The sequence below is a fragment of the Amphiprion ocellaris genome, chromosome 22, assembly GCF_022539595.1.
Source record: "Amphiprion ocellaris isolate individual 3 ecotype Okinawa chromosome 22, ASM2253959v1, whole genome shotgun sequence".
Taxonomy (NCBI): Eukaryota; Metazoa; Chordata; class Actinopteri; family Pomacentridae; genus Amphiprion; species Amphiprion ocellaris.
The window spans coordinates 19,160,979-19,174,575 of record NC_072787.1 but is presented as its reverse complement, the minus strand read 5'-3'; the positions used below and the strand labels follow the sequence as shown (position 1 = coordinate 19,174,575).

Below are 13,597 nucleotides of genomic sequence, written 5' to 3'. Positions count from 1 at the left end.
ACCTGTTTTCTCTACATGCATCTCAGAAACTGTATTGTACATTAGCTGTAGTACTTGTACACCTACTGTTTAATACAACCCCTCACAGTCTAAGGTTTTAATATATGTTGTGACTTGAACATTGTGGCTTTGCATAATGTTTTCTGAGCAGGCGAAATGGTTCGCATGGGGCTTGCAAAACTTTTATCGAGGCTTCCTTTGAGAGTTTAGGTGTTTCCTTCATGACTCACAAGAAGCTCCAGCTCAGAGGTGGTTGTTGCTTCCTGTAGTGAAGAGGATTTATAGTAGCAGAGGATAGTGGCTTTTACCTGAAGTCTGACTAGGCTATCAGGGATTGATGTGAATGCTAAACTTGTATCTAAAACAGAAGCAGCTGCTCAGTTTATACAGACCAGGAGTGTCAGAGAGCAGTTTGTAGCCCTTGAAGAACTTAAACTTTGCATCCAAACTCTCATCCGTTCTTCTCGGTTGAGTTGCTTTTGAAGTATTTATTGCAGGAAGGAATCTCGAAAAGTAAAATTGCACCACTTGACCTTTCCAACAATGCCAGTTGCCTGTCTTTGTGACAAACTAATTTTGAATTTGCATGTAATTTATTATTTGTCTTTTTTGAGTTACTCCTGAACTCGTCATTGCAGAGACGTGTTAATATCTAGATATGTTGCTTTCTATGCAATGATACATTAAACAGAGCTTTTTAATTATGCTAGTTACCTATTTGTGCATACTGAAGTAAAAACAATATAGGCATAAAAGTTCTTCAGAGTAGACTATTGTATGTGTACAATCCAATAAACAAATAACATTTCTCTATTAGGCACAAAGCAAATGATTTATCCTATTTCTAAGTCAAACAGTTTCCTTCATCACTGATTTCCCTACACGATTATGAAAAAATACACTGCCTGGCCAAAAAAAATATGACACGCATTCGCTGTGGCATCATTTCAATAAGCTTCTGCAGTGTCTCAGCATTTATTTCTGTCCAGAGTTGGATTAATTTTCTACCAAGATCTTGTATTGATGATGCTGTACAAATTCTTCTCCAGCACATCCCAAAGATTCTCAATGGGGCTGAGGTCTGGACTCTGTGGAGGACAATCTATGTGTGGAAATGACGTCTCATGCTCCCTGATCCACTCATTCTCACTGTGAGCCCCATGAATCCTGGCATCATCACCTTGGAATATGCTCATGCCATCAGGGAAGAAAAACTCCATTGATTGAAAGACCTGGTCATTCAGTATCTTCAGGTAGACAGCTGACCTCATTCTTTGGAAACATAATGTTGCTGAACCTGACCAACCCCAGATCATAACTCTAACCCCCACAGGCTGGTAGACACTAGCCATGATGAGTGCATCACTTCATCTGCTTCTCTTCTTACTCTGATGCTCCCATCACTTTGGAACAGGGTAAATCTGGACTCATCAGACCACATTTGTTCCTGGAAGATGATGGTTCTCCACTATCCTTCAGGTTTTAATAATGCGTTGGACGGTTCTTAACCTGATTTAGTAGTTTCAGAAATCTCCTTAGTTGTTTTCTTTGCTTGATGCAGGCCAATAATTTGACCCTCCTGAGACAAATTAACATCCTTTCCATGTCTTCCAACATGGTTGTTTAAGTAATGAGAAGCTCCTCATTGCATCAGCTAGAGTTAAATAAGTTGTTGCAGATGAAACATATTCATCACTGCAGGAATTATCCAATGGAAGGCTACTACCTATTTGTTTAGTTAAATCTGGGTGGTGACTCTTTTTTTTTGGCCAGGCAGTATTTGTCTACTCCCAGCATTTAATAAAAATATTTTCTTTTCCTTGCTTTAAAGGCTGATTTAACAAAATGCGCAAGTAGTATTATAATAAATGATGGAAGATCTGATTAGTCAAGAATGTTCTGATACAAAACAAGACATAGCATGTATGACTACTCCTTATACTGACTACAAATAACAGCTTAGAAGCAAAGGTAGTGAAATTACACTGAAAGTAAGCCACAGCTCATAGTGATAGACAATCTTCCAAAAAAAATGTTAAAACAGTGAAGAACTGCAACAGACCCCCTTGTAATGACTCTATTTATTATTTTTAACAACTGATCGCTCATTGATGATTGTTAATGTGGCTAACTAAGGAAAAATGTTTGTATTAAAATCTCGTCCATCTTCCCTGTGCATGGCTGAAGTGAATATTTGTTACAGGTAAATAAAGGTTCTCTTTTCTGGCATTTCCATCATTTTTTTCTATTTTCACTGTAAGCTTTGTTACATTGAGCAGACATTCACGTTATGCATTGAATGTTATGAATAATTTAGTGGCAAAACAACATTTGTTTTTGCTGCAAATATCCAAAAGGCCCTGATTACTTCAAAGCCACCATCTCTCCTGAAAAACCGTTGCAAACACAGCATTTCTATTCTGCATTGAATGTATTCCCAATCTAATTTAAATGCATCAATCATCACAAAACACTTTAGAGGATAGAAGATATTTACCGTATCTGACATTGCTTGCTGCACCCGGCAGAAAAGAAGGAACAATGAATTCAGTCAATTAATTTGAAACACCACATTTGTGACCTTTAAGTGCTGCTGCTTGTTATTTCCTCTGTTCTTGCCTGACTTTAGGTCAAGCGGCTGATCAGCTGGACACACAAGCCTTAGGTCAGAAAAAAGTCATAATATCTTCACCCTAATTTGTCTCGCTGCAGCTGAAGCGGTTTGCTCTGATTTATCAGTTTCATATACGGAGCTCAACTCGAGGATTATGAGGATGTAGGAGGTTACATATGACAGAAATGGGGCTCAAATTGGGTTTTTTGGTCCGACATCCCTGCGGGGAGAGTTTCAAAGGCAGCGAGGCGACTCTTTCACCTGTGCAACTCTGGTTCAAGCCCTGCTGATGTGTCCCCGAGCTAAATTCTTACAAGCATCGTCCCGCAATGATGCACATGATCGTGAATTACCTGAGAACGAGCAAAATGTTTATGACGGAACACTTTAAGGACCTGTAGATCCAGTGAAAGCACAAAAACAGCCCCTAAACTGTTTCCCCTGGTTAGTTTTTCTCCTTTTTTTTCTATAGTTCCCGCTGAGCTGCTGAGTACATCGTGTGCAGTGTTTTAATGAGCGTGTCATTTGCTGAGCTTTTAGCATCAAAGCGTTCGGGTGCTCAGGAGAAAGACTTGTTCATGGTCAAACTTCATTTGGCAACTCCACACTGCACAGGCCAGGCAGTGCACAAGGTGCTTCATTAAGCTTTAGCTCGAGGTCCATTTTAATCACTAAGTGTAAGGTAAGAGCTGTTTCTGAACTCCATCTGTGTGCTGCTACCAGTGAAATTTCCCATTTGTGATTCACTAATTTAAAAACATTGAATTTCCTGTTTGGCAGGCTGTGTACCTCCATCACTCTGCTCTGATTGTAGTGGTTGTAAAGCTGAGTATGGATCTATAACTACAAACCAAGGCAGGCCTCGCCATACTCTACTGACCATCTTTATGCTCTGATAATTCAGATGCTGCTGACAGGACTTAATAGAAATGCACTCCCAGCACCTTTAACACCCCTCTCTGCTGCTATATTTATTAATATTCGCCTCTCATGTTCCCTGCAGTTTCCCCGAAGCAGCTGTCTAATGTTTGCGAGGAAATGACTGAATGAGTGTCACACATGGAAATGTCAGTTTCCAACCCTGTGTTCTTCTGGAATATGTAAAAATGCTTTGGATTTCAACTTTAATGATCCATATAGGGGAATGGATCATTAAGTTTGCTTCATTATGTGTTTTTAAGTTGCAGTATTGATGATAGCCGCCCCAGAGAACATTAACATATGTTTGTGTCTGAAAAAAAAGCAAAAAACATGGAAATCAACAGAGCAGATATATTACTTTAGAATGTTCGAGTTTAACAACTTGAAGATGAATCTGTACCAGAGCATCACGACTAGAAAATATCATAAAAGAAATATTTGGTAACACTTTATGATGAGGATATAAATCATGTACTTAACACTTTGCACATAAAAATCTGGTGGGTTTAAAGGTGTGTTAAAAAAAATCACCATAATGACACCATTTTCAGAGCCAGACAGTGTAAAAACGGAATCAATAGACTTTCAACTTTCTCATGGTTCTTGAGCTATTTATGTGTGAGTGCTGTGCTGTCTGAGTGCTTTTCTTGTTGTAATTATTTGACTTTACTATATAGAAATCTGTTTTCACTTGATCACGAAAGAGCCTTTGTGAAAAAAAATCTTTTCAACAGAAGCCAGATTAAATTGACAGTAACTCAGTGTTAAAAAGCAATAAAATCGGAAAACTTTCAAGTACTTGTAATAGACGCTGTGTTTTTGAGCAGCCACAAAAACACTCCTGTACGGATTTTCTGCCGTTCTTCATTGAGTAGCTGTCTTTTCCTCTGACAATAGTGTAAAAATTTACATTGCAGACTAACAAAACAAACCCTCCACTGTTCTATTTCCTACCTATTTAAATAGCTAGATTTACATCCAAGAACTAGTCTTTGTAGTGGAAGCAGACAAGCTTCTAGGACTGATTCCAGTGTTGCTCCTGTAAACGTTTGCAAATTTCTGCCTTGAAAAAAACACCAGTGATGACTCAGTCATTTGTTAATGATGAGCAACAGTAGTTCATGACACAAAATTCATGCATTAAATCATCCTGTGTCATGCCTTAGTTAATCACTGCTTCAGTATTTTATTTTTACCCACTTTATAAAAGGTTACCAAATATTTAGCTGTTACTGGCAGCATCCTTGTGAGCTGAAAAACAGCTGATTGCATTCTCTCCAATTTAAGGACGTTCCAGGACAAATATTAAAATTGTGTTCATTTTCTCAGAGGCAGCCCAATCTAATGAAATGGGACCATTAAAGTCATCGTCTGCACGCTGTCACAGACTCTTATTGACATGTTTCAGTGCCTCCACAGCCTCAGAGCATCAGCAGCCGGGTTGATGAAACCGTACAACGTGGCAACACAAAAGCAGGCAGGTCGCTTATTGTCTTGGCCTAATGCACAGCAGCATTAGCCTCAGTGCCGCTGTTATAAAACGTGAAGTCAAATCAGTGTTTCTCCAGCCGTATGTTATTAAGTGCAGACTGGAAAAAAACAGCCCGCAGCCTCACAGCTCAGCATTTATCAGGTTCGGCCCTCTCATGGGTGGATTTATTTTATGGTGAAACCAGCAGCACCGAACACGCATGTAACTTTAAATTATGTGTAACACAACATTAATTATTGAGCAGATTATGAAGCGGTAATTACAGTGCATCCATAATAAACTGCTCTAATGTCATTTGCTTCGCAGAGTTTCATTTGTTTCGCTCAAACACACTGCGGTCGATGATTATTTGAGTAATTAGTTTTTTTCTCTTCTGCAGGTTTCAGTCTTTCCTCATGAGTTCCTCCAAAAATGTTTTATGTTTAATGTACTGCATGAATCTTGTCTAAAGGTCGCTGGTTATATGGTATGGGGCTGACTATAGTTGCTGTAGACGAGCAGCAACAGACCACATCACTGTCTTCATCTGTCTGCTGTGTTTGTGTGTAGAATCTGATGAACACTTCCATCCTGAGAAATATCTAAATATTTAACACACTGGGATGCAGGATAACGGTGGAAAGTAACTAAGAGCACCTTGTCAGATTCAGCTCTTAAGTGTAAATTTAAAGTCCCTGTACTTTGCTTGAGTATCTCCATTTTGTGCTACTTTATTCTTCCACTAAATTACATTTCAGAGGGAAATATTGTGCTTTCTACTCCGCTAAATTTATTTGGCAACTTTTGTTACGTCTAAGGTAAAAGATTCACACAGTGGATAAGAAAACAAGCTTTTATAATACAGTTTCCAACATTTTTGGCCTCTTAAAAAAATCACAGCGTAGTCAAGGTCTTATTTCAGATGCCAGTTATAAACAGCTCCACCAAATCCTCCTGAACTTCTCACATGGTTTCCTTTCAATAAATGTTTAAATGATTCAACACCTATCCAAAAATCAAACATTGGAGAAAAAGTGAAAACACAGTTGTGACTCAGAGTTTAGTTTTTCTAATTTTCTCTCCCATTAATTGTGTTTGAAGCCCTCAGATTTGAAATATAAAATAGTTCAAACCAATTCCACCTGCAGCAGTCATATATAATAATATTTGAGTCAGAGGGACCAATCCAGTACTTTTATTTTCATGTTTCCGCTACATTTTGCAGCTAATACTTATGTACTTTTGCTTAAGTAGAGTTTTTCATGCAGGACCTTTACTTGTAATGGAGTATTTATACACTGCTGGTACCTTAACTTGAATAAAGGACCTCAGTATTTCTTCAACAACTAATGCAGGGAGTCTTATCTATTTGTCATATAAAAGGTGGATCAGATGAGTTTAAGAGACTTTGAATTTCTGGCAATTTAAGCACTTAGTACAAAATCTAGTAGTATGACACTTATTGTTACTAATATAAGGAGAGATCGGATGTAATTAGAGGACAAAAGTTTCTTGCAGGAACATGAGCCTGCTAGATCAAAGCATTTTGGCAATTAGACTCCAGTGAGCAGTGAAATTATAGAACAGAGTCCCAGATGAAGGTAGGAGATGAGGACAGGACTCCTCTGAGTCTAGATGCTGGTGGTGATGAAGCAAAGTTAGCAAATGACAGGTGATGATGACCGAGTTAGACACTCTTTCCAACGTGGATGAGGAGATGGTTTTTAACAGCCTGGAAGGAAGAGTGACAGAACTAAAATGACTTTAAAGAACAGGGTCTACAGACTGATTGGCTTGGAAAATGCAGGAAAATAGATCATTAGGTGAGAGTAGTGATGTTCAATAGAGAGTCTAATGATTTTGACAGCGTGGGAAAGTGAAGTGACAGTAGAAAGAGCCTCACAGCTCAGCATCCTCTCCTCTCAGGTTGATTCGTTTTATGGTAAATGATGAACCAGAACCACTAAACCTCCATGTAACTTTAAATTCTGTGTATCATGATATTAATTACTGAGCAAATCATGAAGCGGTAATTACAGTCCATACATAGTAAACTGCACTAATGACATTTTCATCTCTAGGTTTGATTTATTTAGCTTCCTGTAGCAGGAATAGACCATATTTATAGGGGAATGAATGTGAGTGGACACATCTTACTCACTGAACTTGTATGTCTCAGATGAAGGTAGGAGATGGGAACGAATTTTATGGCAAAATATTGCTGTGTTCCAATCAGCTTTAACAAACCTCTGAAGTTTTCTTAAGGCTGGATGAGACACAAAAAAAGATGTGTGACCTTGTTCAAGAGTTTGTGCTTGATCTGAATGACCTTCATACCTTTTATTTACGTCACACCAAGCATGTGTTCCAGTGCAAGTGTATGACAAACATGAGTTGGCATGAATGATGTGGTTTTAACATGAATGTGAACAGTTTAACATTTTACTCAGAGCTTACTCCTCTGTAGACTAATATTGACTGTGTTGTGCTATCGAGTGCTAAAAACACTTAATTTTCAAATACCGGCATATGCATTACTAAAATAAGTAATTCAGTAGAACCCTATTCATCCATGTATGATAAATTACAGTTGAGAGTTTATCACTAAACTGACAGTTTACATTTACTATACAAACACTGAACTTATCTGCTTTGTTTAAATGGTTTTGTGACCACTAAAGAAGCTGTGGGCGCTTCTGGAGTTGGTCCATAATTGACCATATTTGAGAGATTAATGGTAAAAGTAGGATTAAAAATTAATTTAATTGCTGGCAATGGTCTTTTACACCCCTGTAGTATTTCCTTGTCTTCCTCTTTTGGTTACATCTAATTACTCACAATGGGCTAAATAATACACCGATCAGCCACAACAATCAAACAACTGATGGGTGAAGTGAACACCACTAATCATGTTAACAGAAATGCAATGTTGTGCTGAAAAACTTTGGATCTTTGCATTATTGTGGATGTTACTTTGACATGTGTCGCCCAAAATCTACTCAGGAACAGCTTGGAGAGCATGAAAAAGTGTCCATAGATCTGATCTGGCCTCTAAACTCTCCATATTCCAATCAGATTGGTCATCTACGGGATCCAGTGGAACGGAGGCCCACTTCACCCAAAACATCCTGTGACAATTTCCTGTTGCCAGAAACCACCGAACACAACAGGTCAGAGCTGTTTAGTCACTGTAATTTTTTTCATAGTGGTGTAGCTATAAATTCATCTTGCTTATTAATCTGTCAGCAGGCTTTCATTTGGTTGCGTTTGTAGACAATTTCCTTCATCTTCAGTAAAGTAATCATATATTACATTCATTAAATTTCTATATTTGATAACTGATACAGCTAAAGATTCTTGTCAGAAAGTTAAAAACATTAAAACACAAATTCATTCATTGTGATTTTCCAATTCAGTAAACACCAAATGAACATGAACGACAACAACTCTACATTTGATCATTGTGTACATGATAATCTATGAGGCTCTTGTTAGCATATTAAATTAGAAGCAGCCAAAAAAATGTGCAAAATCATCAGCAGTCTTGTAAACTCATTAAAAAAACATTTCACAGGTCACATCCAGCACATTGTAATTAGTGGCATCCTTTTTGCTTGAATTCTTTTTCTGCGTATATTAATGTCTGTAATTACGCTTCAACTTTGTTTATGAAATGATCCGACATTAAATATAATGAATGAAAAACATCTGAGATTATTTCTCTGGTGTGTGATCTGCACATATTATGTGTGATGGATGTTTCCACTCGTATTAAACCATCTGTTCACATCACCGACGTAAATATCAAAGCTCAAACACAGTCAACACACACCTGATGCCAAATGCCAACATGTCCTACATTATATCACATGAGACATACATTAACATCCCCTTCTGGACTGTGACTGATTTTTTTTTTTCCTTTTTGCTGCACATATTTCAAAATCACTATCACATGAAAGAAATATGAGCGTTTATCCTGCAGCGACGGCAGCCCTTGAATTGTTTGTCAGTGTGTTTTTGATTGCGACTGACTGATGTTGGTGTTCTGTATGAATTGAAGATGAGGAAATATGTTTGTTAGCAGCCTCTTTTTTATTTCCAGCTGCTCCTAAAGATTGTTGTGAGTTTTGACAATAAACCGTACCTCCAAAAGATCAATGCCAAACAAACCCAGCGCTAAGTGTGTAGGAGCAACCAGGAGTACTGAAATGCCACAAATCTATTGGGAATTGGTGCTAGCATAAAACCACAGACTGTATATTGTTCATGGGCTACTGTTTTGAAGCCTTAGGTTTCTCATTTGGCATCCTAATTTTTTGAAAAGAAAAGATACTACGACAGCAACATGTTAGCTAGATGTCTCAAACATACCGTGCTTTATTGCCTATTTCCCTCTAAATGGGACCATAATTTAAAAAAAATAAGCACCATGCTGTGTAGAAAAAGACCTGAAACTAGCAAATGAGACCATGAACTCATTAGGAAAATCTACTGAGGAAACAGATCAAGTGAGAAATAGGATCATTTTCTTATAGACTTCTATACAATCTGAGTTTTGAGGAGTCGCCCCCTGATGGCCATTACAAAGAATGCACACTTATGGTACTTCAGTATTGTCTTTTCTTATAAGACTTGTAGGCTGTTCATCTTTTATATACAGTCTACACTAAAAACATGGACCGTTACAGCTTTCCCAGTGAGACAATATAAATTTATTACCATATAAACAGATTTTACGGGCTCATGACTTGTTGCACCATTTATATATGAAGAAAAAATCTATCATGGACACAGTATTTGGTTTCTGTTTAAGATCACCTTCTGCTTCATTATGTTGTGTGTCTCAGATATTTATGCTTCCTCCCCTGCGTGTTTTCCTGCTCATTTGAATGCTGCTACCACCCTGATCAATTTAACCTGTATTTCACCTCCCAATGAGCCCCAGTGTGTACATACATTATAATCCTGTTTCTCACTCTTGTAGCTGCCAGTTCATGTGTTTACCAGCCTGAGTTCCCCTGCATTTCTCATGTGTGATTAGTTTTTGAACCATTTTTTGTCAATCGACTCTTGCTTCACTTTGTTCCTCATGTCTTTGTTGCCTCCTTCCTATGTTTTTTTGCTGGCCTTCAGGACTTTACTTCTGATCTTCTGCAGTAATTTAAGCCTTTTTTGTCATTTTTTAATTGGCCTCCTGTGTCTACATTTGAGCCCTCCTCTGACATCCAAAATTAAAGGCACACGGTATGGACAAATAATTCATAAAGGAAATGTCACAGTGAAGGAAGACAAGACAGACTTGAGCTTGTTGGGCGGAAAGCTTTCTTTCAAATATCTTCCTGATGGCAGCTTGGATAAAAGCCTGGTTGTCTGCAAATTGTGCAACAAAGAGTTTTCTGATCACTGCGTCACTTCAAGCCGACGGTATCACCTCAATGCAAAACATGTTGCCGTTAGCACCAGAGTTAACATTAGCTACGACAGTCCTGGTACCGGAAAACAGTGTAGCCATCCCATAATAGACCGCTTTTCATGACAGTGCTTGAGTTTACAGAAAATCTTAATGTTGAATATAATCGCTGTAATTGCACTTTGAGTTTGCCCACATGGCTCTGTATCAAGGATGAAAATGTGTGTCTGTGAAGCCGAGATGCTGAGATATGCATCGGCGCGCCTATTGATCCTGTTTATTGACACCTCTCACTTCTCATTAAGTCACAGGCATCCATCACAAAGCTGCAGGTTACCGTGGCGACTGTCGGAGGAGCCTCAGCTCACCGGGAAGGTCCAGGATTACATGTGAGAGAATGCGAGGAGGTATTGTGGATGTATGTGTGAGTATAAAACACACAGCAAACACTGGTGTCTGCGGGGAGCGTTCACACTGGCAAGCGAGTTTTAAGACCTGAGGGCAAATCAGTGGAAAGCACTTGTGACGCTGTGAGACGGGAAGATTTCTGCAGGGCCTCGCTGTTTCCTCACTGCAGCTGTCTCTTGATTTAATTGTTTTATATATAGAAGTGTATTATGTTGGCTTTAGGAGAGTGCTGTTCAACTCAGTGCAAAGATACAGAATGAAACATGAGCAGTCGCAGTCAGTTCAGGAGTTTATCCTGATTGTCTGAGCTGGTGCAGAAGTTTGTATGTGGATGTTCATAATGGAGAGTCTGGTTAAAAAATAAACTTGATAATGTTCTACAAAGGAAGATTAGTGGGTTACTGAGGTATGTTGAGCATAAATCCAGAGTTTTAATGAAGGTGGCACTATTAACCCGCTACATCACCATGGTAACCGGTTCCAGAGGAGGTTCTATTCAGAGTTTAGGATTTAAATCAGCTGTACGAAACATCTCCTTTTAACCAGTTCTTATCCTGACCATGTTCTCTATTAAGATACAGATTCTCAGGTGGGGGAATGTTTTACATCTGCAGGCCTTCTGAGCTGTACTTTAGTAACTGTATGCATCACATTGTCACAGGAACCTTCATGCATTTAGTTGTTGATGTAGAAAATGCACTAGTCTTGATTTGCTGCCAACTCCATCTTAAAGTGCTGGTATTGCAGCTAAATAAACATAGATTAGAAATTTGATTTGTATATTTATATTTTTCACAGAGAGTAATTAATTTCACTAAAATTCAACCAAAAATAAAAGTCATTTCCACATGTCCTTCATTATGGAGCAGTGTTGGAACTAAATGGACTTCTTTAGTATCATAAATGTATGAAATTTAAAGTTTAAGATCACTAATGCGCAGATATCACGTTAGAAATAAGAGACTGCAGTCTCTAGAGAAGGTGAGGGCAACATTTTCCTTTACGTCTGGTGTAAGATTTCTTAAAAATGCCTTTGTTTTTACAGGAACATTCTTGTTTTCTCTGTTTTTAAAGCATCTGCCACAAAACCAACACCCTACCCCACAGCATACATGAGTTAGTTATATGTTTCTCAATACTCTGGAAGCATTTATTGAAGTTATGGGCTTTGGGATCGGGGCTGAGCTGGTGGTAGTTGGGTCTAAACTTGAGGATAACTTTGACTTCTGTCTGGAAACAGGCCTGTTGTGTCCATGTTCTGTCTCGGCGTCTTCAGCAGTTGAGGCTTTGTTACTGTTGTCAATTTCAACCTCCCCAAATATTTATGAATATCAAAGTAAGGATATTTGGACAACTGCTAAACACTACTAGACTGAAGCTGTCCAGTCACAGTTGGAGTTACCCAGGTCCAACACAAATGAGAAGATTGATGTTTTACTGAGTGCATTTCATGATTTTTTGGAACTATCATGCAATGCACTCTGCAAGTCTTCTTATTCGTCATCACGACTGAATAGACAAACATTCATTATTCAAGTTCCAACTGAAAGTACAAAGTATTAAAGTGAGAGAAGTGCTTTGAACCCCCATAGAGCTGATCCTGATAAATTAAAACTCTCTTATCCCCACCTGCCTCATCGTTTTTGGCTTCTGTCTAAACCCTCCATCACTTCTGCCTCCTTCTCCAACTTTTTTCACCACATCAACGGCTAAATTTTCCAACTTTCCTCCCTTCCCTGTTTGATGTAGAGGACCGTCTGTGTGCAGTCCAATCCCTCGGCCATTGATTGTAAACGTCCCGCTCGCTCACAGTGCACAGTCAGCGTTTTTGGAGATGATCCGCCGTTCCCCCGAGTCATAGATCACAAACACCGAGCCCCACCGGCTCCACAGCTCAAGGTGGATCATTTAAACTCCGACAGCATGGAGCAGCTTTAGAGGGATATTTTTCTGTGTGTGTTCCCATATCTGTAGGTATTTGACTAATAAATAAGATAAAGCTATGAATTATTACTCTTTGTCACACCACTTCTCTCTTTCCATAAAACAGTCCTTCTGTTTTTTGTATTACTTTACCTTTTATCTTTTTTTAAAGAGAAAGTTGGGGCTACATTTATCACCTGCAGCTGTGATTTATTAACGCAATGCATCTATGGTTTTTTTATGTTTAGGACCAAATATGCTGACCAAATCACTTTCTTTCACATCTCTGCAGAGCAAGGTTGTTGTTTTTTGGCACCAATGAGCTTTCAAATATCCATTAATCTTTGTAATGAGGGTTTATGCGCTGCAACCTGACTACAGTATTCGTGTCTACGTGACCATCAGTGGACTGTTTTGTTCTGACAGGGTCTGATCTCATCTTGTATTGATATTCTCAGTCACATATTGCACTATTGCATTGGCACTGACTACAATTTTTACTTGAAAACCAAGGTCTTTTGATCACTGTTCCTGAAAACACAAGCCCGTCTATGTTACTGACACTCCTGCCATCCGTGCCCAAACAATTAACTCTCAAATGCTCCAATGACTCTCTAAGCAGTTAAAAATACAGAATTTTCTCACTTCAGCAACCCAGTTTCCACAAAATTCTGTTCCTACTCAACTAAGCTGCATTCTCAGTTATACTTGTCAGGAAATGTATTTTCTGCTGGATTACGTTTGTTTGAAATGTGTCCCAGATATGTTTCTAATTAGCATGTCTTTGTTATTTAATTAACTGCTTTACTGTCACTCCTTTTCAGACAACCAGTCATAAATTAGATGG

At 38.6% G+C, this 13,597-nt stretch overlaps 1 long non-coding RNA gene across 1 annotated transcript in view; it reads left to right on the top strand.

Annotated features, from left to right (window-relative positions):
• LOC129348041 (uncharacterized) overlaps positions 1-13,111 on the top strand; it is a 47,302-nt gene extending 34,191 nt beyond the window's left edge. Inside the window, exon 4 of the long non-coding RNA XR_008600463.1 lies at positions 10,725-13,111. This is a non-coding gene — a long non-coding RNA (uncharacterized LOC129348041). The remainder of the gene's footprint in view (positions 1-10,724) is intronic.
• The last annotated feature ends 486 nt before the right edge of the window (positions 13,112-13,597 follow it).